The following is a 22,424-nucleotide window of genomic DNA, read 5'->3' as shown; positions in this document are numbered from 1 at the left end:
CTGTGGTCTGTGACAGCTGGCGGTGTGGACCCACCCTGGATGGGGCGTAAATAACCACCTAACTGGTCCACCGATGGGGAGGATAGGCTGGGCTGCAGGTAGCCACCAGGTGTTACTCCAGGGCAGTCCCAGCGGCTGTAGCAGCTGACCGGAGGGTCAGACATAGGAGATGTACAACACAAAATCCAGAGACGTGGTCATAACGGTCAAGACAGGGATGGGACAAACAGCAGAGATACAGAAAACATAGGCAAGGACAGGAGTGGAGATGTCAGGATAAAAGGAAGGCAAGCCAGGAGAGGTCAGGATAAACAGGAGGCCAACCAGGAGAGATCAGGATAAACAGGAGACAAACCAGGAGATGCCAGGATAAACAGGAGACAAACCAGGAGAGGTCAGGATAAACAGGAGGCCAACCAGGAGAGATCAGGATAAACAGGAGACAAACCAGGAGAGGTCAGGATAAACAGAAGGCCAACCAGGAGAGATCGGGATAAACAGGAGACAAACCAGGAGATGCCAGGATAAACAGGAGACAAACCAGGAGAGATCAGGATAAACAGGAGGCCAACCAGGAGAACTCAGGGTAAACAGGAGACAAACCAGGAGATGCCAGGATAAACAGGAAACAAGCCAAGAGAAGTCAGGAAAAACAGGAAATAAGTTAGGAGAGGTCAGGATAAACAGGAGAAAAACCAGGAGAGGTCAGTATAAGCAAGAGACAAACCATAAGAGGTCAGGATAAACAGGAGACAGACCAGGAGACTTCAGGATAAACAGGAAACAAGCCAGGAGAGGTCAGGATAAACAGGAAACAAGCCAGGAGAGGTCAGGATAAACAGGAAACAAGCCAGGAGAGGTCAGGATAAACAGGAGACAAATGAGGAGAGGTCAGGATAAACAGGAGACAAACCATGACAAAAAGAGAAGAGACAAACTAAAAAAAACCAAACAGAGAGTCCCGAAGAGAATAGACAGATACGTTACTTTAGATAAGACACATCAGGAGATATAAAACTGAGTCTAAATGGACAAACCCAACAGACAGAGCCCTGAAGCCAACAGAACAAGAACTAAAGATCAGGCACCTGTGTGGAGAGAGGGGCTGCCTGATATACTGAGTGCTGGCTGTGGATTGGCCGACAATAGACACTCTGCAGGACACAGAGACTACAAATTCCTGCAGAGCCTGGCTGCACCCCCCTATAGCCAGGAGGAGACTCACCAGCAACGGGAGGATGCAGCAGAGCTGGGAGACTTGTCTGAGAAAGCTCAGCAAGCTGGTTAGGCACATGACGGTGCCCACAGTGAATATGATGGTGCAAACCAGCCTTGCAGGTCACAGGTGTGACAGTCTGGACATGCAGTATACCCTGAATGAACACTACACTATAAGGCTGATGTTGGTTACTATGACACAAGGCCTGATGGAAATTATGCAAACAATTATTTTCTGTTTTTAAAAGATATTATTTCACTATATGAATCACTTCCTATAGAAGGAGAGTAACGAGACCTGAGGAAATCACATCCCCCTGACTTTGCTCAAATGAATACAGGCAATATGTCTCCTGTGTAATGTCAGTTATGGGAAGAAAGAAGCTCATGTTTAGTCAGAGCATAGAGCAGCAACCAAGGTATAGGGGAAAACCTTATTTACCCCAATATTTACCTATATGCTTCTAATTAAGAGAGGGGCTGCCATGATGTACAGATGTGTGATTGTCACCCACGGAGTAGATGATGTCCGTATATAAGGCATGACAGACTTGATCAGACCAACGGGCATCTGACACACTACCAAAAAAACCACCACAAAAAGGAGGAAACAGTAGGGTCACAATACAATGGAGGTCCCTGTTGATAGGGAGAGGGGTGAGAGGGCACATCCTACACTCACCTTTAGCTGACTCCTAAGATCCCTACCATCCCTATACAGGTTCTTTCAATCTGTCGGTGAGCGGGATACCTGGATCCCTCAGCTGGCCCTAAACTCACCCTGTCTAGTTAGTAGGCTCACCACTAAACTAATATACATGGAGAGAAAGGAAAGACAGATGGGGAGAATAAACAAAAGGATACACAACATCAAAGTTCATGGACTATAAAATAGCAGGTGGATGGGCACAGGAGAAAACCTCAGCAGTTCCTTCCACCAGGCTGGCCAGAGTAGAAATGATTCTAACAGCAGCAAGGTCTGCTGGGAAAGCTACAGTATTTAACCTAAATGGGTGTGGACCCAAAGCAGCAACAGTTGAACTGCACTGCCAGTGCTGCTGTCAACAAAAAACTGAAGTTAACTCATGAGACGCCAAAGGAAAGGAAACCTTGTGTAAATGAGGCGTCTAGATGTAGAGGGAAGGCTCCAGTCCTAAGACCGTCACTGGTCTCCAAACAGCAGGGAGACGACCGTGACAGTTTTTGGTTGCAGCAATCACTTGGCCAATTGCAGGACTACTGGGACTGTATTCGAAGAGGATATTAAAGGTGATTTATGGTTGTTTTATTATTTCATCATATTGCCAGCTGTCAATTTTTTTTTTTTTTAAATCCCGGAAAACCCCTTTAATTAAAGAAGAAAGAGGCTACAAAGAGCATCCCTTATTTTGAAGATCCACTGCGTCTACGCACTACTTGGACTGCTAATTGATTTTAATGGGAACTGTGTAAGGCTTCTTTATCCCTGTGATGGTGCTGCCGGAAGATCAAACCCCACAGATTACAGATGATCACTGGGGGATTAAACAGCAGGAAACCATGTAACCAGCGCACTCATTGGAGACCCTACTAACGGAAAGGAATTCTTACATATGATCTAAAGTAATAAAACGATATGCAGGTGCTAAGTAATCACATCCACTTAGCTTCAACACTATAATATTACTTAAACCTAAGCTCAAATGTAAAATAAGTTTCAATCAAACATGCAGCATAAAAGAGTCACAATCTAAATGTTCAAATGTATTGAATCTCGTCTTTGTTTTGACTGTCTTTCCTTACCTGTCTGACCTAAGACGTACTAACCCGATCAATAATATAATTGTGATGGGAACAGATTCACTGTTATCTCCATGATGGTACAATACCTCTACATAAAAAATGAAGACGCTGGATAGATTCCCCTGGAAGAATTTAACAGGACATCCATCGATAAAAAGGTAAACTACATTATAAAAAAGCTACACACTCCTGTTAAATTCCAGGTTTTTGTAATTAATATATATATATATATATATATATAAAATCATAACAAAACTTTTTCTTCCACCTTTAATGTCACCGTAGGTACAGCAACCCCGTGATTAAACCTTAACTTTTAATTTGACCCATAAACACAGAATGCAAAAAAAACCGTGCAAACCTAAAAGTGATCTAAAATATACATATATAATGCAAAATCCCCTGTTTCCAAAGCCAATGGGTGGAAACAATACAGAAGGGACTGATGGCCAGTTAAACTTACAGTGCCTTGCGAAAGTATTCGGCCCCCTTGAATTTTTCAACCTTTTCCCACATTTCAGGCTTCAAACATAAAGATAAAAATGTTAATGTTCTGGTGAAGAATCAACAACAAGTGGACACAATTGTGAAGGTGAACAAAATGTATTGCTTATTTTAAACTTTTTTAAAAAATAAATAACTGAAAATTGGGACGTGCAATATTATTCATCCCCTTTACTTTCAGTGCAGCAAACTCACTCCAGAAGTTCATTGAGGATCTCTGAATTATCCAATGTTGTCCTAAATGACTGATGATGATAAATATAATCCCCCTGTGTGTAATCAAGTCTCCGTATAAATGCACCTGCTCTGTGATAGTCTCAGTGTTCTGTTTAAAGCGCAGACAGCATCATGAAGACCAAGGAACACAACAGGCAGGTCTGTGATACTGTTGTGGAGACGTTTAAAGCCGAGTTTGGTTACAAAAAGATTTCCAAAACTTTAAACATCCCAAGGAGCATTGTGCAAGCGATCATATTGAAATGGAAAAAGTATCATACCACTGCAAATCTACCAAGATCCGGCCGTCCATCAAAACTTTCATCTCAAACAAGGAGAAGACTGATCAGAGATGCAGCCAAGAGGCCCATGATCACTCTGGATGAACTGCAGAGATCTACAGCTGAGGTGGGAGAGTCTGTCCATAGGACAACAATCAGTCGTACACTGCACAAATCTAGTCTTTATGGAAGAGTGGCAAAGAGAAAGCCATTTCTCAAAGATATCCATAAAAAATGTTTAAAATTTGCCACAACCACCTGGGAGACACCAAACATGTGGAAGAAGGTACTTTGGTCAGATGAAACCAAAATCAAACTATTTGGGCACAATGCCAAACGATATGTTTGGCATAAAAGCAACACAGCTCATCACCCTGAACACACCATCCACACTGTCAAACATGATGGTGGCAGCATCATGGTTTGGGCCTGCTTTTCTTCAGCAGGGACAGGGAAGATTTTTAAAATTGATGGGAAGATGGATGGAGCCAAATACAGGACCATTGTTGAAGAAAACCTGTTGGAATCTGCAAAAGACCTAAGACTGGGACGGAGATTTGTCTTCCAACAAGACAATGATCCCAAACATAAAGCAAAATCTACAATGGAATGGTTCACAAATAAATGTATCCAGGTGTTAGAATGGCCAAGTCACAGTCCAGACCTAAATCCAATCGAGAATCTGTGGAAAGAGCTGAAAACTGCTGTTCACAAACGACTCCATCCAACCTCACTCAGCTCCAGCTGTTTACAAAGGAAGAATGGGCGAGAATTTCAGTCTCTCTATGTGCAAAACTGGTAGACACATACCCCAAGCGACTTGTGCTGTAATCGCAGCAAAAGGTGGCGCTACAAAGTATTAACTTAAAGGGGATGAATAATATTGCACGCCCCAATTTTCAGTTATTTATTTTTTTAATAAAGTTTAAAATAAGCAATAAATTACATTCACCTTCACAATTGTGTCCACTTGTTGTTGATTCTTCACCAGAACATTACAATTTTTATCTTTATGTTTGAAATCTGAAATGTGGGAAAAGGTTGAAAAATTCAAGGGGGCCGAATACTTTCACAAGGCACTATATACATGAGAGATCAGTGGGCACACTAAATCCATACTTTATATACATGTGTTGAATATGGATTGATCTCACCCGTTTCGTCGTGTAGGTCCGTATAGCCACAATCCCGTCTGATCCAGTCAGGAAAAGAGGATCAGGAAGACAGGGCCGTTGTCCCTATATAGTTAATACTAGTCCTCCAACCATTGCTCCTGCCCTGACAATGGCAGTCCACATCTAGCCCTTCATTGTGACTGACACATTCGTAAAGTCTTTACCAGTCTGATGTAGTACTGGGTTGAGTTTTGTGCAGCCAAAAAGGATTAGCCCTAGGTTTTGTCTAAATGTGGTGTATTTCTCTCCTGATGATCCAGAGATGGTGAAACGCCTAGGTAGGCACCAGGGCTGGTTTGGAGGAGCAGTCACAGTGACGGGCTAGATGTGGACTGCCCTTCCGCTAGGGAAGGGTTATTTATTGGCTTACTCATCCCATGTGATAACCTTTTGTGCCACATAATTTATAAGAATATAGAAACTGTGAACATTTTACAGGAGTGTGTGGAATGGAAAACTCTAAGCACGAGTGACTATAATATCACTACAATATGTATGTACAAAGAATAGCTTCCCGACAGCTTCGGATGTGACTGGGGCAGTACCCTAGATATTCCAGATGTGCCATCTCCCTGACTGTAGCAGGCTTTCTTTGGGCATATGCTCTCTTGGCATGGAAGCCTGTGCCTGTGGCGGGGACCCAGGAGCTGGTTCTGTGTTGGCCCAGGGAAGGCTGCAATAGTTTAGCAAGCTCCCTGAGCACACACGCTCTACCATCTGTTCAACAAGGAAAACACACACGTCTCAATTACAAACAAATGCCAATGCACTGACAGGCAGGCGCGATTTGCATCTAGGCGTGAAGCTGAACCCAGACTACGGGACCGTTATCTATCAAATGCAATCTGCTGGACGCCTCTCGTTCCTCCAACACCATTTTTGTTGACCGCTCTCTCTAACTAGTCACTTGGAAGACTGAATTACCATCTATGTGCCTTGTCTCCTTTGCTTTACGCGGCAGATACGGCCTGTGCCCGGACACATCACATAGCCGATAATATTGTACGCAGCACAGTTTCTTCATGTCATTTCTGTCTCTATTCACACTGCCTTTGTAAATTCTATCTCTGCAAACACCAGACTTGTACAAGTGCTGCAGTTGACCTCCATAAAAAGCCATTGTAAACTGAAAGAAACATACAGCACAGTATACATATTTTAGTGGCACCTGGCTGCATAGAAAATGTGCAGCAGTTTGGGGACATGCGCAACAAAAGTTCTGGCAATGTGCCGTATATCAGTCCGGCAGGTGATAAAAGACATTTCTTTGGGATCCACTGGATCAATATGAGACTCTGGATTCATTCTTGCATGTGAAGGAAGGTGCGGATGTCGGGCTGCGATGGTTTCGTACTCCTTCACCGGAGGGACTCAGTGTTTTCGAACCGCTTTCGGAGGGATGTGCGACACGGTTCTCTTTAGGGCAGTGTCTACCAGCGCAGCACCAGACGTAGCACATAGAACCATGACACAGGATTTCTCATGGCAAAACAACATAAAATGGATAATTTGATCTTCCACATTCACAACAGACATGGCCACACTTCTACAATCTTGCTGCCGTCTTCTAGCTTATCCCACTAACTGGGAACTCATTTTCCAGCTGCCGGGCCTATGCCTTCACTTCCCTCCTCTTCTCTCTTTGGCTACCGGTGGTCCTCTCACTGGCTCTGATGGCCTCTAGTCACTTGACTTTCTTTAGCCCGTTTAAGGTTCTACGATGACGGCTGTCTAGTCTCTGGACTCTTCTAAGCCCGTCCTGGGGTGAGTTGTAGGCTCCGGAACCTTGGAGGATACCTCCAGGTTCCCCGACAGGCCCAAGTTACAAGGCCATGTTTCTGGAACCCCACTGCAGAACTGGCACCTCACAAGGCCTGTATCTCCAACCAACCCACTGGTCATCTGTCACTCTTCCCACCTTGTCTAAGCTTCTTTACAACTGAGAAGACTCTAACACTACCAGATCTCTACATCTATAAAAATTATACCCTCGGCCTACGTAGCTAATATATATATATATATATATATATATATATATATATATATATATACACAATTAGGTCCAGAAATATTTGGACAGTGACACAATTTTCGCGAGTTGGGCTCTGCATGCCACCACATTGGATTTGAAATTAAACCTCTACAACAGAATTCAAGTGCAGATTGTAACGTTTAATTTGAAGGTTTGAACAAAAATATCTGATAGAAATTGTAGGAATTGTACACATTTCTTTACAAACACTTCACATTTTAGGAGGTCAAAAGTAATTGGACAAATAAACCAAACCCAAAAAAATTTTTTAGTTTCAATATTTTGTTGCAAATCCTTTGGAGGCAATCACTGCCTTAAGTCTGGAACCCATGGACATCACCAAACGCTGGGTTTCCTCCTTCTTAATGCTTTGCCAGGCCTTTACAGCCGCAGCCTTCAGGTCTTGCTTGTTTGTGGGTCTTTCCGTCTTAAGTCTGGATTTGAGCAAGTGAAATGCATGCTCAATTGGGTTAAGATCTGGTGATTGACTTGGCCATTGCAGAATGTTCCACTTTTTTGCACTCATGAACTCCTGGGTAGCTTTGGCTGTATGCTTGGGGTCATTGTCCATCTGTACTATGAAGCGCCGTCCGATCAACTTTGCGGCATTTGGCTGAATCTGGGCTGAAAGTATATCCCGGTACACTTCAGAATTCATCCGGCTACTCTTGTCTGCTGTTATGTCATCAATAAACACAAGTGACCCAGTGCCATTGAAAGCCATGCATGCCCATGCCATCACGTTGCCTCCACCATGTTTTACAGAGGATGTGGTGTGCCTTGGATCATGTGCCGTTCCCTTTCTTCTACAAACTTTTTTCTTCCCATCATTCTGGTACAGGTTGATCTTTGTCTCATCTGTCCATAGAATACTTTTCCAGAACTGAGCTGGCTTCATGAGGTGTTTTTCAGCAAATTTAACTCTGGCCTGTCTATTTTTGGAATTGATGAATGGTTTGCATCTAGATGTGAACCCTTTGTATTTACTTTCATGGAGTCTTCTCTTTACTGTTGACTTAGAGACAGATACACCTACTTAACTGAGAGTGTTCTGGACTTCAGTTGATGTTGTGAACGGGTTCTTCTTCACCAAAGAAAGTATGCGGCGATCATCCACCACTGTTGTCATCCGTGGACGCCCAGGCCTTTTTGAGTTCCCAAGCTCACCAGTCAATTCCTTTTTTCTCAGAATGTACCCGACTGTTGATTTTGCTACTCCAAGCATGTCTGCTAGCTCTCTGATGGATTTTTTCGTTTTTTTTCAGCCTCAGGATGTTCTGCTTCACCTCAATTGAGAGTTCCTTAGACCGCATGTTGTCTGGTCACAGCAACAGCTTCCAAATGCAAAACCACACACCTGTAATCAACCCCAGACCTTTTAACTACTTCATTGATTACAAGTTAACGAGGGAGACGCCTTCAGAGTTAATTGCAGCCCTTAGAGTCCCTTGTCCAATTACTTTTGGTCCCTTGAAAAAGAGGAGGCTATGCATTACAGAGCTATGATTCCTAAACCCTTTCTCCGATTTGGATGTGAAAACTCTCATATTGCAGCTGGGAGTGTGCACTTTCAGCCCATATTATATATATAATTGTATTTCTGAACATGTCTTTGTAAACAGCTAAAATAACAAAACTTGTGTCACTGTCCAGATATTTCTGGACCTAACTGTATATATATATATATATATATATATATATATATATATATATATATATACACAGTACCGACCAAAAGTTTGGACACACCTTCTCATTTAAAGAGTTTTCTTTATTTTCAGGACTCTGAAAATTGTAGATTCACATTGCATTGAAGGCATCAAAACTATGCATTAAAACGTGGAACGAAATACTTAAAAAAGTGTGAAACAACTGAAAATATGTCTTATATTTTAGGTTCTTCAAAGTAGCCACCTTTTGCTTTGATTACTACTTTGCACATTCTTGGCATTCTCTTGATGAGCTTCAAGAGGTAGTCACCGGAAATGGTTTTCCAACAGTCTTGAAGGAGTTCCCAGAGATGCATAGCACTTGTTGGCCCTTTTGCCTTCACTCTGCGGTCCAGCTCACCCCAAACCATCTCGATTGGGTTCAGGTCTGGAGACTGTGGAAACCAGGTCATCTGGCGTAGCACCCCATCACTCTCCTTCTTAGTCAAATAGCCCTTACACAGCCGGGAGGTGTGTTTGGGGTCATTGTCCTGTTGAAAAATAAATGGTGGTCCAACTAAATGCAAACCGGATGGAATAGCATGCCGCTGCAAGATACTGTGGTAGCCATGCTGGTTTAGTATGCCTTCAATTTTGAATAAATCCCCAACAGTGTCACCAGCAAAGCACCCCCACACCATCACACCACCTCCTCCATGCTTCACGGTGGGAACCAGCCATGTAGAGTCCATCCGTTCACTTCTTATACAAAGACACGGTGGTTGGATCCAAAGATCTCAAATTTGGACTCATCAGACCAAAGCACAGATTTCCACTGGTCTAATGTCCATTCCTTGTGTTCTTTAGCCCAAAGAAGTCTCTTCTGCTTGTTGCCTGTCCTTAGCAGTGGTTTCCTAGCAGCTATTTTACCATGAAGGCCTGCTGCACAAAGTCTCCTCTTAACAGTTGTTCTAGAGATGAGAATGTGTGTCCAAACTTTTGGTCTGTACTGTATATATATATATATATATATATATATATATATATATATATAAATATATATTTAATACAGATATAACACAGTAAACATTATGCAATAATAAAGTATGCAATTGTGTAATAAAACATTTCTACATTAGATTCTCGGCCGCTAAGTGGTAAAGGCCGCTACACAGTTTCGGCTCAGCTACATCGAGAAACCGCATCCTCTAGCAGAAGCACTTCTTACCACATTCTCTGTAAGGTGCAGCATATATACAATACATTCAGCATAAATCACATAGCATAGCATAAAATAGAGTAGTGGGGATAGTGTGACCACCTCCTACACGTGTGTCGGACATGGCTTTGTTCTGACTTAGGAGCCATTATCATACGTCCTCTCATATATTACTATATTTGTCACAAAAAGGCACCACTGTAAAACCCAATGATTTCCATTGTTACTGAGTTTGTCGCCTCCATTGTCCATTGTAGGCAGGCTCCTGCCGATCATCAGCACCACACTCCATTGCCAGTATCCCCCTTTTTTTACATTTAGCTCCTGAACACAGACAAGCGTTATTTCCTAGTACAAGTTATTGATTATATTCTCTGTCCTCTTTCATTCGGCTTGACTGTCTCTAAAGTGCAGTGCATCACTTAGCAGGACAACCGTATTACCCATTCTCCAGACACTAATGGACTCCTTTATTGCTGACCATCATACTAATGGAATTTCACTACTATTTGGCCTGGCTAAGTGACCCCAGTTGATTCTTTAAAATGTTGAAGTTCCTACAGAACATTATAAAGTGTCTGTTTACCTATGTACTCCATGTCAGTTTCCAAACAGAAAAAATATACATAAAGGGTTAAAAAAAACCCTGGTAAGTACATAGCACTATTTATCCCGTACTCATCCTTAAGGTGCCATTGCAGTAGAGAAAGACATGGACCTCACATCCAAAAATCACACATTGGTCTAACGCCACTAGGCAAAAAATTACAAAACTGAGCATGAGGTTCTTAGGCGGGCTTTGCACGTTGCGACATCGCAAGCCGATCCTGCGATGTCGCACGCGATAGTCCCCCGCCCCCGTCGCAGGTACGATATCTTGTGATAGCTGGCGTAGCGAAAATTATCGCTACGCCAGCTTCACATGCACTCACCTGCCCTGCGACCGTCGCTCTGGGCCGGCGACCCGCCTCCTTCCTAAGGGGGCGGGTCGTGCGGCGTCATAGCGACGTCACACGGCAGGCGGCCAATAGCGGCGGAGGGGCGGAGATGAGCAAGATGTAAACATCCCACCCACCTCCCTCCTTCCGCATAGCAGCCAGCGGCAGGTAAGGTGATGGTCCTCGCTCCTGTGGCTTCATACACAGCGATGTGTGCAGCCGCAGGAGCGAGGAACATCGTACCTGTCGCTGCAGCATAATTATGAAAAAGTCGGAGCCTGCAACGATGATACGATAATGACGCTTTTGCGCTCGTTAATCGTATCATCTAGCATTTACACACTACGATCTCGAAAGTGACGCCGGAAGTGCGTCACTTTCGATTTGACCCCACCGACATCGCACGTGCGATGTTGCAACGTGCAAAGCCGCCCTTAGAGTAACCTTCTGATCAGACTGTATGAAGCCAATGCCACGTCACCGCAAACCTCTCACTGGGTCCTTAATTTTTTATAGCCATAAAGGTGCGTCACCGGGCGCCAACCATATTTGCAGCAATAGTGCATCAGTAGGGCCTGGACCTGGTGCCCCATAACATCCATGCTGCACTCCACAAGCACAAATCCACCAAAACAATGGCCAGCAGACAAGGCCAACACCAAGTGACAGTAGTCGAAAAACTCACCTTCCAGATGTTCTCAGATAGTGAACCGAGGACAATAATGTGTGGAACACCTCTTGCAGTCTCCTACTAATTACAAATGCCTGCGCCAATGGGAAGAGTGCAGGTCCAAGGAAACCAAAAAAGAGAGGGGACAGACCATGCAATATACCATAGCTGCAGAGAAAGGCATGGACCACACATTGATTTAATGTCACAAGCCAAAAATTGACAAAACTGAACAGGCAGTTGTTAGTTTAACACTCTAAGGGGTACTTTGCACACTACGACATCGCAGGTGGGGTTAAATCGAAAGTAACGCACATCCGGCGTGGCTGTCGACATCGGAGTATGTGAATCGTTTTTACTACGATTAACGAGCGCAAAAGCATCAAAATCGTATGATCGGTGTAGTGTCGGTCATTTCCATAATTTCGGAAGGACCGATGTTACGATGTTGTTCCTTGTTCCCGCAGCAGCACACATCGCTGTGTGTGAAGCCGCAGGAGCGAGGAACATCGCCTTACCCGGCTGCAATGAGGAAGGAAGGAGGTGGCCGGGATGTTTACGTACCGCTCATCTCCGCCCCTCTGCTTCTATTGGACGGCTGCCGTGTGACGTCGCTATGATGCAGCACGACCCGCCCCCTTAGGAAGGAGGCGGTTAGTTGGCCAGAGCGACGTCGCAGGGCAGGTAAGTGCGTGTGAAGCTGCCGTAGCGATAATGTTCTCTACGGCAGCTATCACAAGATATCGCAGCTGCGACGGGGGCGGGGACTATCGCGCTCGGCATCGCTACCATCGGCTTGCGATGTCGTAGTGTGCAAAGTACCCCTAAGAAACTTAGGGTCAATTTTGTAAATTTTTGTAAATGTCTGGTCCATATTTTTGTCTACAATTATGGTATTGTCCTTAATGGGAATCGGTCAGCAGCTTTTTGCTATGTAAGCTGAGGACAGCATGATTGTAGGGATTAAAAAACAAAAATCAACTATGCCTCTCTTACAGTTAGGTCCAGAAATATTTGGACAGTGACACAAGTTTTGTTATTTTAGCTGTTTACAAAAACATGTTCAGAAATACAATTATATATATAATATGGGCTGAAAGTGCACACTCCCAGCTGCAATATGAGAGTTTTCACATCCAAATCGGAGAAAGGGTTTAGGAATCATAGCTCTGTAATGCATAGCCTCCTCTTTTTCAAGGGACCAAAAGTAATTGGACAAGGGACTCTAAGGGCTGCAATTAACTCTGAAGGCGTCTCCCTTGTTAACCTGTAATCAATGAAGTAGTTAAAAGGTCTGGGGTTGATTACAGGTGTGTGGTTTTGCATTTGGAAGCTGTTGCTGTGACCAGACAACATACGGTCTAAGGAACTCTCAATTGAGGTGAAGCAGAACATCCTGAGGCTGAAAAAAAAGAAAAAATCCATCAGAGAGATAGCAGACATGCTTGGAGTAGCAAAATCAACAGTCGGGTACATTCTGAGAAAAAAGGAATTGACTGGTGAGCTTGGGAACTCAAAAAGGCCTGGGCGTCCACGGATGACAACAGTGGTGGATGATCGCCGCATACTTTCTTTGGTGAAGAAGAACCCGTTCACAACATCAACTGAAGTCCAGAACACTCTCAGTGAAGTAGGTGTATCTGTCTCTAAGTCAACAGTAAAGAGAAGACTCCATGAAAGTAAATACAAAGGGTTCACATCTAGATGCAAACCATTCATCAATTCCAAAAATAGACAGGCCAGAGTTAAATTTGCTGAAAAACACCTCATGAAGCCAGCTCAGTTCTGGAAAAGTATTCTATGGACAGATGAGACAAAGATCAACCTGTACCAGAATGATGGGAAGAAAAAAGTTTGGAGAAGAAAGGGAACAGCACATGATCCAAGGCACACCACATCCTCTGTAAAACATGGTGGAGGCAACGTGATGGCATGGGCATGTATGGCTTTCAATGGCACTGGGTCACTTGTGTTTATTGATGACATAACAGCAGACAAGAGTAGCCGGATGAATTCTGAAGTGTACAGGGATATACTTTCAGCCCAGATTCAGCCAAATGCCGCAAAGTTGATCGGACGGTGCTTCATAGTACAGATGGACAATGACCCCAAGCATACAGCCAAAGCTACCCAGGAGTTCATGAGTGCAAAAAAGTGGAACATTCTGCAATGGCCAAGTCAATCACCAGATCTTAACCCAATTGAGCATGCATTTCACTTGCTCAAATCCAGACTTAAGACGGAAAGACCCACAAACAAGCAAGACCTGAAGGCTGCGGCTGTAAAGGCCTGGCAAAGCATTAAGAAGGAGGAAACCCAGCGTTTGGTGATGTCCATGGGTTCCAGACTTAAGGCAGTGATTGCCTCCAAAGGATTCGCAACAAAATATTGAAAATAAAAATATTTTGTTTGGGTTTGGTTTATTTGTCCAATTACTTTTGACCTCCTAAAATGTGGAGTGTTTGTAAAGAAATGTGTACAATTCCTACAATTTCTATCAGATATTTTTGTTCAAACCTTCAAATTAAACGTTACAATCTGCACTTGAATTCTGTTGTAGAGGTTTCATTTCAAATCCAATGTGGTGGCATGCAGAGCCCAACTCGCGAAAATTGTGTCACTGTCCAAATATTTCTGGACCTAACTGTATCTGTGTGTGTGCTATTGTTTACTTAAACTAATAGCTTTATTACCCTGTGACTAACATTGCAGGACTAGAAATACATGTGCAGAGCAGTCGTCACGACCTGCTGCTGTGACACCTGAAGGCCCCGTCACACGCAACTACGGATCTAACGATATATCGCCGGGGTCACGGATTCCGTGACGCACATCTGGCATCGTTTGCGACGTCGTTGTGTGTGACAGCAAGGAACGACCGTTAACGATCGAAAATACTCACCTTATCATCCATCATTGACACGTCGTTCCTTTTTAAAATATCGTTGATTGTAGAGGATGCAGGTTGTTCATTGTTCCCGATGCAGCACACATGGCTCCGTGTGATACCTCGGAAACGACGAACACAGCTTACCTGCGTCCCTCCGACAATTCAGAAGGAAGGAGGTGGGCGGGATGTTACGTCCCGCTCATCTCCGCACCTCCGTTTCTATTGGACGGCCGCTGTGTGGCGTCGCTGAGACGCCGAACGTCCCTCCCCCTTCAGGAAGAGGATGTTCGTCGCCACAGCGACGTCGTTAGGGAGGTAAGTACGTGTGACGGGGGTTAACGATTTTGTGCGCCACAGGCAACTAATTGCCAGTGACGCACAAACGAAGGGGGCGGGTGTGATTGCTAATGCGATCGCACGATATATCGTCGCATGTGACGCCGCCTTAACAGTTAATGCACAATCTCTATAGAGAACCTGGTGTAGGTGGGGGCAGCTCCTTAGCTGTCACGTCCCAACCAGAGTCCGCTCCTGTGACTTCTGCTTTGATCACCAGGCGACGCTGTGTTTCCGCCGTGGACTGTGCTGGTGATAGGAGAGGAGTCGATGCCAGTGGCTTTGGTGGGCACAAGATACGCTCATCCACTAAGCTGGGTTTCCCTGGACCCTGCAGTACCACTGACTGACTGTAGATAGCGTGTGTCTTGCAGCTGAAGTTACCACCATTCAGCTACAACCAATGGGAAGACACCACACCCTTCTAATTCCCCCTCCTGTCGGCTGGTCACCGCCAGAGATATTTTTAAATTCTTGCTTTCTGGTTCCCACTCAGTTCTGAATAGTGATCCCTGTGTTTTGACCTCTGCCTGTTCTCTGACTACCCTTCTGTCTGCTGTTTTTGTACTTTGCTGCCAGATTCGGACTTAACCTCTGCCTGGTTTCCTGACTACATCCTTGTCTGCCGATTTTGTCCCTGTTCTGCATCTCCTGGTTTGACCCTGCCTGACTACTACTCTCCTCTAGACTGCAGCACACCACAGGTAACGATCTCCGGGATACTGCAGTAATTCCAAATCCTTGTATAGGGGTTAAATGGTTTTGGTGTTCTCGAGGTCCTGCTTTGTGAGCGGCTTTCCTCTAGCCTGGTCGTGACAGCCCGTCTGAGTCTGTGGTTCCACGCAGGCGTTACATGGGCTCAGCTACATGCTTAAAACTCAATTCTTTGATTATGTAAGAACGGCTGCAGCCAGTAATTTATGTGATACACTGTTGGATTCAGAATCACCGTGCCTACATTATGCTGCTCTCAGATGAGGTAGCATAAACCTACTAGAACTCTAGCTCTACCTAGATCTGTATACCTAAGTGTAATGTGATTTCTCGTCCTAATGAAGGAGACATAGATCTCTGAAATGCGTTGACTTAATAAAATATCACGTTCCTGCATTGCCATCTGGAATTTCATTGGCAGCGCGGCATTAACCCCTTCTTTCCCTGAAGTTTGAATAGCAAAAACATGCTGACAGATTCCCTTTAAGGTGCACTCACACTGTAATATTATGGTGAACATAATTGTCAAGATAATCGTGCAATCTACTGTAAACAGGATGGCGATCACCCAACAAATTAGCAAAAAGCTTGTTCATTGGGTGAGAATATCTTTTGGCTTGCACAAAAGATCAATGTTCTTGGCAGCACGTCGTCCTGTGTAAACAGGACATGCGCGGTCAAGAATAATGGCAGCCTCTATGTACTGAGTGATCTATTACTGATTGTTCAATGCGCAAAGTGGAGTCAGGAACACTCGCTCTGCTGAGTGCTTTCCTATTCTATAGGAGAGAGGCGCTGGCAGACATCTCTAGCGGAAGCTTATCTAAGGCTGAACACAAGGGTCGCCAGCCCAAAACTAGAAATGCCATATACTCAACTACTCCAACAATCATCTGTCTGGCCCTCACAAGACATTTGACTGTTTACCGAATTCATCGATATCGGTGGCTTCAGCCAACAGTAGTCCTGTGTGTATGGGCGGCTTCAGGCTTAAAATATGGCACATTTATCATATTGATTCAGCCTGTTTGATTAGTCGGGTGCATCATGAGGCTTTCTTCTCAAAGAGGGAATTCATCAAGACTGGTATTTTGTACAGCTGGAATAAGAGGTTCTGAAATGATGGAGAACAGAGCGCCTCTGATTGAACTTGGCATGTTTTTTGGTTGCCCATGCACCAGAATTAAAAACTGTCCTCCAGAGAGACACAAGTACTGCACCTTTCTGCTATCATTTATGCATCTTTTCCGGCCTAAATTAAAGGGAATCTAACAGGTTGTGCTATGCCCCGCCCCATCCACTAATCTCTGCCCACTTTTTCCAGAATTTGACCGAGATGGAGTGAAAACGGCACAATTATTTATTTATTTTTTTGTGCCAATATTGTACATTTTGCAACTTTTTATTTCCTAGTTTTATAGCAACTTTTAGCTGGCTTACCAGCTTGCAGCAGATGAGCCAGCTAAAGGGTGGCTCAGTGCTTAGCACTGTAAGGTAGCTCAGTGGTTAGTACTATATGGTGGCTCAGTGGTTAGCATAGTAAGGTGGCTCAGTGGTTAGCAATGTAAGGTGGCTTAGTGGTTAACACTGTTTCTTAGAAGTGTTGGTTTCCTGGGTTGAACTCCCACCACGGACAACATCTGCGAGGAGTTTGCATGTTCTCCCCATATTCGCCTTGGTTTCCACCAGGTTCTCCAGTTTCCTCCCACACTACAAAGACCGATAGGAAACTCAGATTGTGTCGCCAATGGGGATAGTGATGATGTCTCTAAAGTACTCTGGAATATGATGATGCTATATTAGCAAGTGTAGTAGCCCAGTCCAGATTGTGTCTGTCACTTTAAGTACTCCTAGACTGTCACGTCCCCACCAGAGTCCTCTTCTGCGACTTCTGCTTCAATCACCAGGCAGCGCCGTATTCTCGTCGTGGACTGTGCTGGTGATAGAAGAGTCGGTGCTAGTGGCTCTGGTGGGTGAAGGCTATGCTCATCCACTAAGCTAGGTTTCCCTGGGACCTGCAGTACCACTGGCTGACTGTAGGTGGCGTGTATCTTCCAGCTGAAGTTACCATCATTCAGCTACAGCCAATGGGAAGACATCACACCCTTTTAATTCCCCCTCTTGTCTGCTGGTGTCTGTCAGAGATAGTTCTTTATTCCTGGTTCTCGTGCTGTTTTGTGATTCCAGTATTTTGACTTCTGATGTTCTCTGACTACCCTCCTGACTATATTTTTGTACCTCGCTACCCAATCCGGATTTGACCTCTGCATTGTTTTCTGATTACTTCCTTGCCTGCCTGATTCGGTCCCTGTTCTGCATCTCATGGTTTGACCCTGCCTGACTACTACTCTCATTGGACTGTATCCTACCACAGGTAGTGATCTTCGGGGCCCTGTGTAATTCCAAATCCCTGTATAGGGGTTAAAGGGTTTCAGGGTTTTCGGGGTCCTGCTTTGTGAGCGGCTTTCCTTAAGCCTGTCCATTATAGCTAGTCTGAGTCTGTGGTTCCAGGCAGGCGTTACATAGACCGTGAGTAGCTCCACACACTACAACTCACTCCCCAGCTGCCCCTCTAAGTGTAGTCCCTTACAATTGTGAGCTTTAGATATGCACTTCCATTTACATCCACCTAAATTCAATGTATTTCTCATTTGTTGTGTCCCAGCACAATCTACTGGTGAAAACGTATGGTTTAAATTTACCTTCCACTGTGAGAGTGAAGTATAAATTGGGTTTTCCTATCAACCAGTGACTCGGTCACATTGCTCAATAGGTGGAGCTACTTCCAGCCTCTGTCTGGCTAGACAGAGCTAAAATTATCCAGGTCTGACCAAGACTCCACCGGGAGTAGAGCACATGTGGAGAGTCTCTTCAGCACAAGATTCCATGCCAGGCCCAAGGCCTAGAATTTCATCCTTCCTGACTTCTATAGCCAATATACTAAAGGATTTCTATCCTGAATTCTCACTGTCCGGATCTACACGCGCTTCTTCAGACAGTAGGATATACTGAGTATATAGAAGAACCTACTGCTTGCAGGTTGGGAAAGTTTGAGGTCTCCCGATTCCCCGCAACATTAGTGGCTTGCACGCCATTGTCCATGCACCAGCCCATCAGCTCCCTGCGCGTTGGGCAACTCTCTACACTTGCTTGGAATGCAATGGGAGACTGTGAAACATCTATCCCATGTTTGATTTCTTAGTTCCTGCTGTAGTAAAGCAACTGTTATCCCCGAGACCTGTGTCTGAAGTCAATCCATTGGCTGTGGATACTCTGGAGAGGTGGATAGCAGGGAACATCAGAGCCTTGTAGACCACCCAGGGAACACGGCCCCTATACCCTCGTGACAGAACAGCAACCGTGACATATCAAACATTTGGGGTCTCTTGTCTCTGGGACCCTACTCAAGTAAATAAAATAATAGAACATTACTGGATTATATTCTGCCCTCTGTGGCGTTACATACAGTTGATAACACCAGGGACACTTTACTAGTTTATAGCCTGTTCATCATCACAATGCTGGATTATAATCTGCTCACTCTGCCATTGCAGGATTATACAACATTATTCATAGAATATTAAAAATGACCTCCATCATGAATTTGGATGTAAAACTACTGAAATAAAAGTGTTCTTTAATACATAGCAATAATCTAGCAGTTACAGCAGCATTTGCCTTTATTTGCTGCATATTTCTAGGGATTGATTTAATTTTGATAGAACACAATGATGTGTAGGTATAAATATATATATATATATATATATATATATATATATACATACACACATACATATATATATATATATATATATATATATATATATACAGTACATACACACACATGTATAAACAGCAGTCACAAAAAATAGGCAAAGTGTCTCATATATGCTTTGCCCTATAAGACCCGGGCAGTTCTCTCTGCAGAGTAATGATATGATGTCCACTGAGGAAAATAAGTATTTGATACACTGCTGATTTTGCAAGTTTTCCCACCTATAAAGAATGGAGAGGTCTGTAATTTTTAGCACAGGTACATTTCAACTGTGACAGACAAAAAAACCCCCAGAAAATCACATCGTATGATGTTTAAATAAATGTTTGCATTTTATTGCATGAAATAAGCATTTGACCACCTACCAACCAGCAAAAGTTCTGACTCTCGCAAACTTGTAATTTTTTCTTTAGGAAGCCCCCCTACTCTGCACTCATTATCATTACCTGTATTAACTGCATCTGTTTAAACTTGTTACCTGTATAAAAGTCACCTGTGCACACACTCAATCACAATCCACCCTCATTACCATGGCCAAGAACAAAGAGCTGTCTAAGGACCTGCACAAGGCTGGGATGGGCTACAGGACAATAGGCAAGCAGCTTGGTGAGAAGGCAACAACTGTTGGCTCAATTATTAGAAAAAGAAACACAAGATTACTGTCAATCTTACTCGGTCTGGAGTTCCATGCAAGATCTCACCTTGTGAGGTAAGAATTACAGAATTAAATAAAAAAATTACAGACCTCTCCATTTTTTGTACGTGGTAAAACTTGCAAAATTGTCAGAGTATGAAATGCTTATTTTCCGCACTGTATGTAGCTGTATCACTTTATATGACCTGCTTGAATAGTTGCACCGTACTAAGAAGCTGATTACTACTTGTACATTACTAGGCACACAAGCCATCCTTCTGACAGAGGCAGACTGTGCCACACAACCTAATTGAGACTGTTCTCGTATTTCCTCAGAGCAATGCTCCGGAGCGCTCCATAGTGTGTCAATGCATTAGAGTTAATGGAAAGACACCAAATGGCAATTATGTAAAATGACAATACAAGTAGACAGAAGGGACTAAAAAAACCCCTTCCAAATATTTTACTGCTTTCGGGATGTGAGAATGAATGCTTGCTGTTGCGTGAAGTGTCATGGAAGATAAGCAGGTGGGACTTTGGATCCCATTTTCTTATTTCAGTGATATTAAAATGCATCAGAGATATTTCTCTACCCGATCTTATATAATGGGATGGATAAGCAGACAGCAGTGACGGTGTCAGATCCCACAGCACACGGCTTCTCCAGGAACAGCCGATAATGGGACACCGGGGACACAGCACTGCCCTCTCCAAGGTCACACCAGGCAAAGAGCAAGAACCCCCGAGACCAGGCGAGCAGGCCATTAATACGGGCCATGCCACCGCATTTACCATTATCTGAGACCAGGCGAGCAGGCCATTAATACGGGCCATGCCACCGCATTTACCATTATCTGAGACCAGGCGAGCATGCCATTAATACGGGGCGATGCCACCGCATTTACCATTATCTGAGACCAGGTGAGCACGCCATTAATACGGGGCGATGCCACCACATGTACCATTATCTGAGACCAGGCGAGCAGGCCATTAATACGGGCCATGCCACCGCATTTACCATTATCTGAGACCAGGCGAGCATGCCATTAATACGGGGCGATGCCACCGCATTTACCATTATCTGAGACCAGGTGAGCACGCCATTAATATGGGGCAATGCCACCACATTTACCATTATCTGAGACCAGGCGAGCAGGCCATTAATACGGGGCGATGCCACCGCATTTACCATTATCTGAGACCAGGCGAGTAGGCCATTAATATGGGGCAATACCACCACATTTACCATTATCTGAGACCAGGCGATTAGGGTAATAATATGGGGCAATGCCACCGCATTTACCATTATCTGAGACCAGGCGAGCAGGCCATTATTACGGGCGATGCCACCGCATTTACCATTATCTGACACCAGGCAAGTAGGCCATTAATACGGGGCAATGCCACCACATGTATCATTATCTGAGACCAGGCGAGTAGGCCATTAATACAGGGCAATGCCACCACATTTACCATTATCGGAGACCAGGCAAGTAGGCCATTAATACAGGGCAATGCCACTGCCTTTACCATTATCTGAGAAACAGAGGAGGAGGCCATTAATATGGGCGATGCCACCACATTTACCATTATAAGAGACCAGGCGAGTAGGCCATTAATACGGGGCAATGCCACCACATGTATCATTATCTGAGACCAGGCGAGTAGGACATTAATACGGGGCGATGCCACCACATTTACCATTATCTGAAACCAGGCCATTAATACGGGGCAATGCCACCACATGTATCATTACCTGAGACCAGGCGAGCAGGCCATTAATACGGGGCAATGCCACCACATTTTCCATTATCTGAGACCAGGCGAGCAGGCCATTAATACAGAATGATGCCCCACATTGACCATTCCATTGCTCATCAATATGTGATCATCACAAACACACATCACTATTGACCTGCAGGTAAACGTCACCGTCTATGCATTCGATACATATGGCCCAGGCACCATCATATATTATACACTAGATCCATGTAAATGCGAAGTCCCAAAAATGTTCTCAATAAAAAATAAACACAGTTAATATTTTTTTTCACAAACCTGTTATTGCCATAGCTCAAGAAAGTTAGCTTGAAACTTGGCCATGTGGAAAAACGTGCATATGGTATACGATGAGGTAAAAGCACATGTGATAAAACACAGAGGAAACATACAAGTGCCACACTGAGGTGCTACATACAACATGGGGCCAAATGGTGATAAAACATATGGTCCAACATTTGACTACCTGTCATCTGTCATCTGCTGCTTTGACTGCTAGGCATCATACACCGTGAGGACCTTGACCCTGACATGGCTTTACTGGCACTGTGCCGTGTGATATACTGGGAGAACAGCCCCACGGGACACTACTATATGGAGGCTACTGTGGTA

General features: G+C 44.2%; 1 protein-coding gene across 7 annotated transcripts in view; it reads right to left on the bottom strand.

Annotated features, from left to right (window-relative positions):
* The window catches only part of NPAS3 (neuronal PAS domain protein 3), a 687,349-nt gene that overhangs the window by 159,319 nt on the left and 505,606 nt on the right, over window positions 1-22,424 (bottom strand). The gene's annotated exons all lie outside the window — the stretch shown is intronic.

The sequence above is a fragment of the Anomaloglossus baeobatrachus genome, chromosome 12, assembly GCF_048569485.1.
Source record: "Anomaloglossus baeobatrachus isolate aAnoBae1 chromosome 12, aAnoBae1.hap1, whole genome shotgun sequence".
Lineage (NCBI taxonomy): Eukaryota > Metazoa > Chordata > Amphibia > Anura > Aromobatidae > Anomaloglossus > Anomaloglossus baeobatrachus.
Note: the sequence above shows the minus strand (reverse complement) of the source record. Positions and strands in the feature narration are given on the sequence as shown.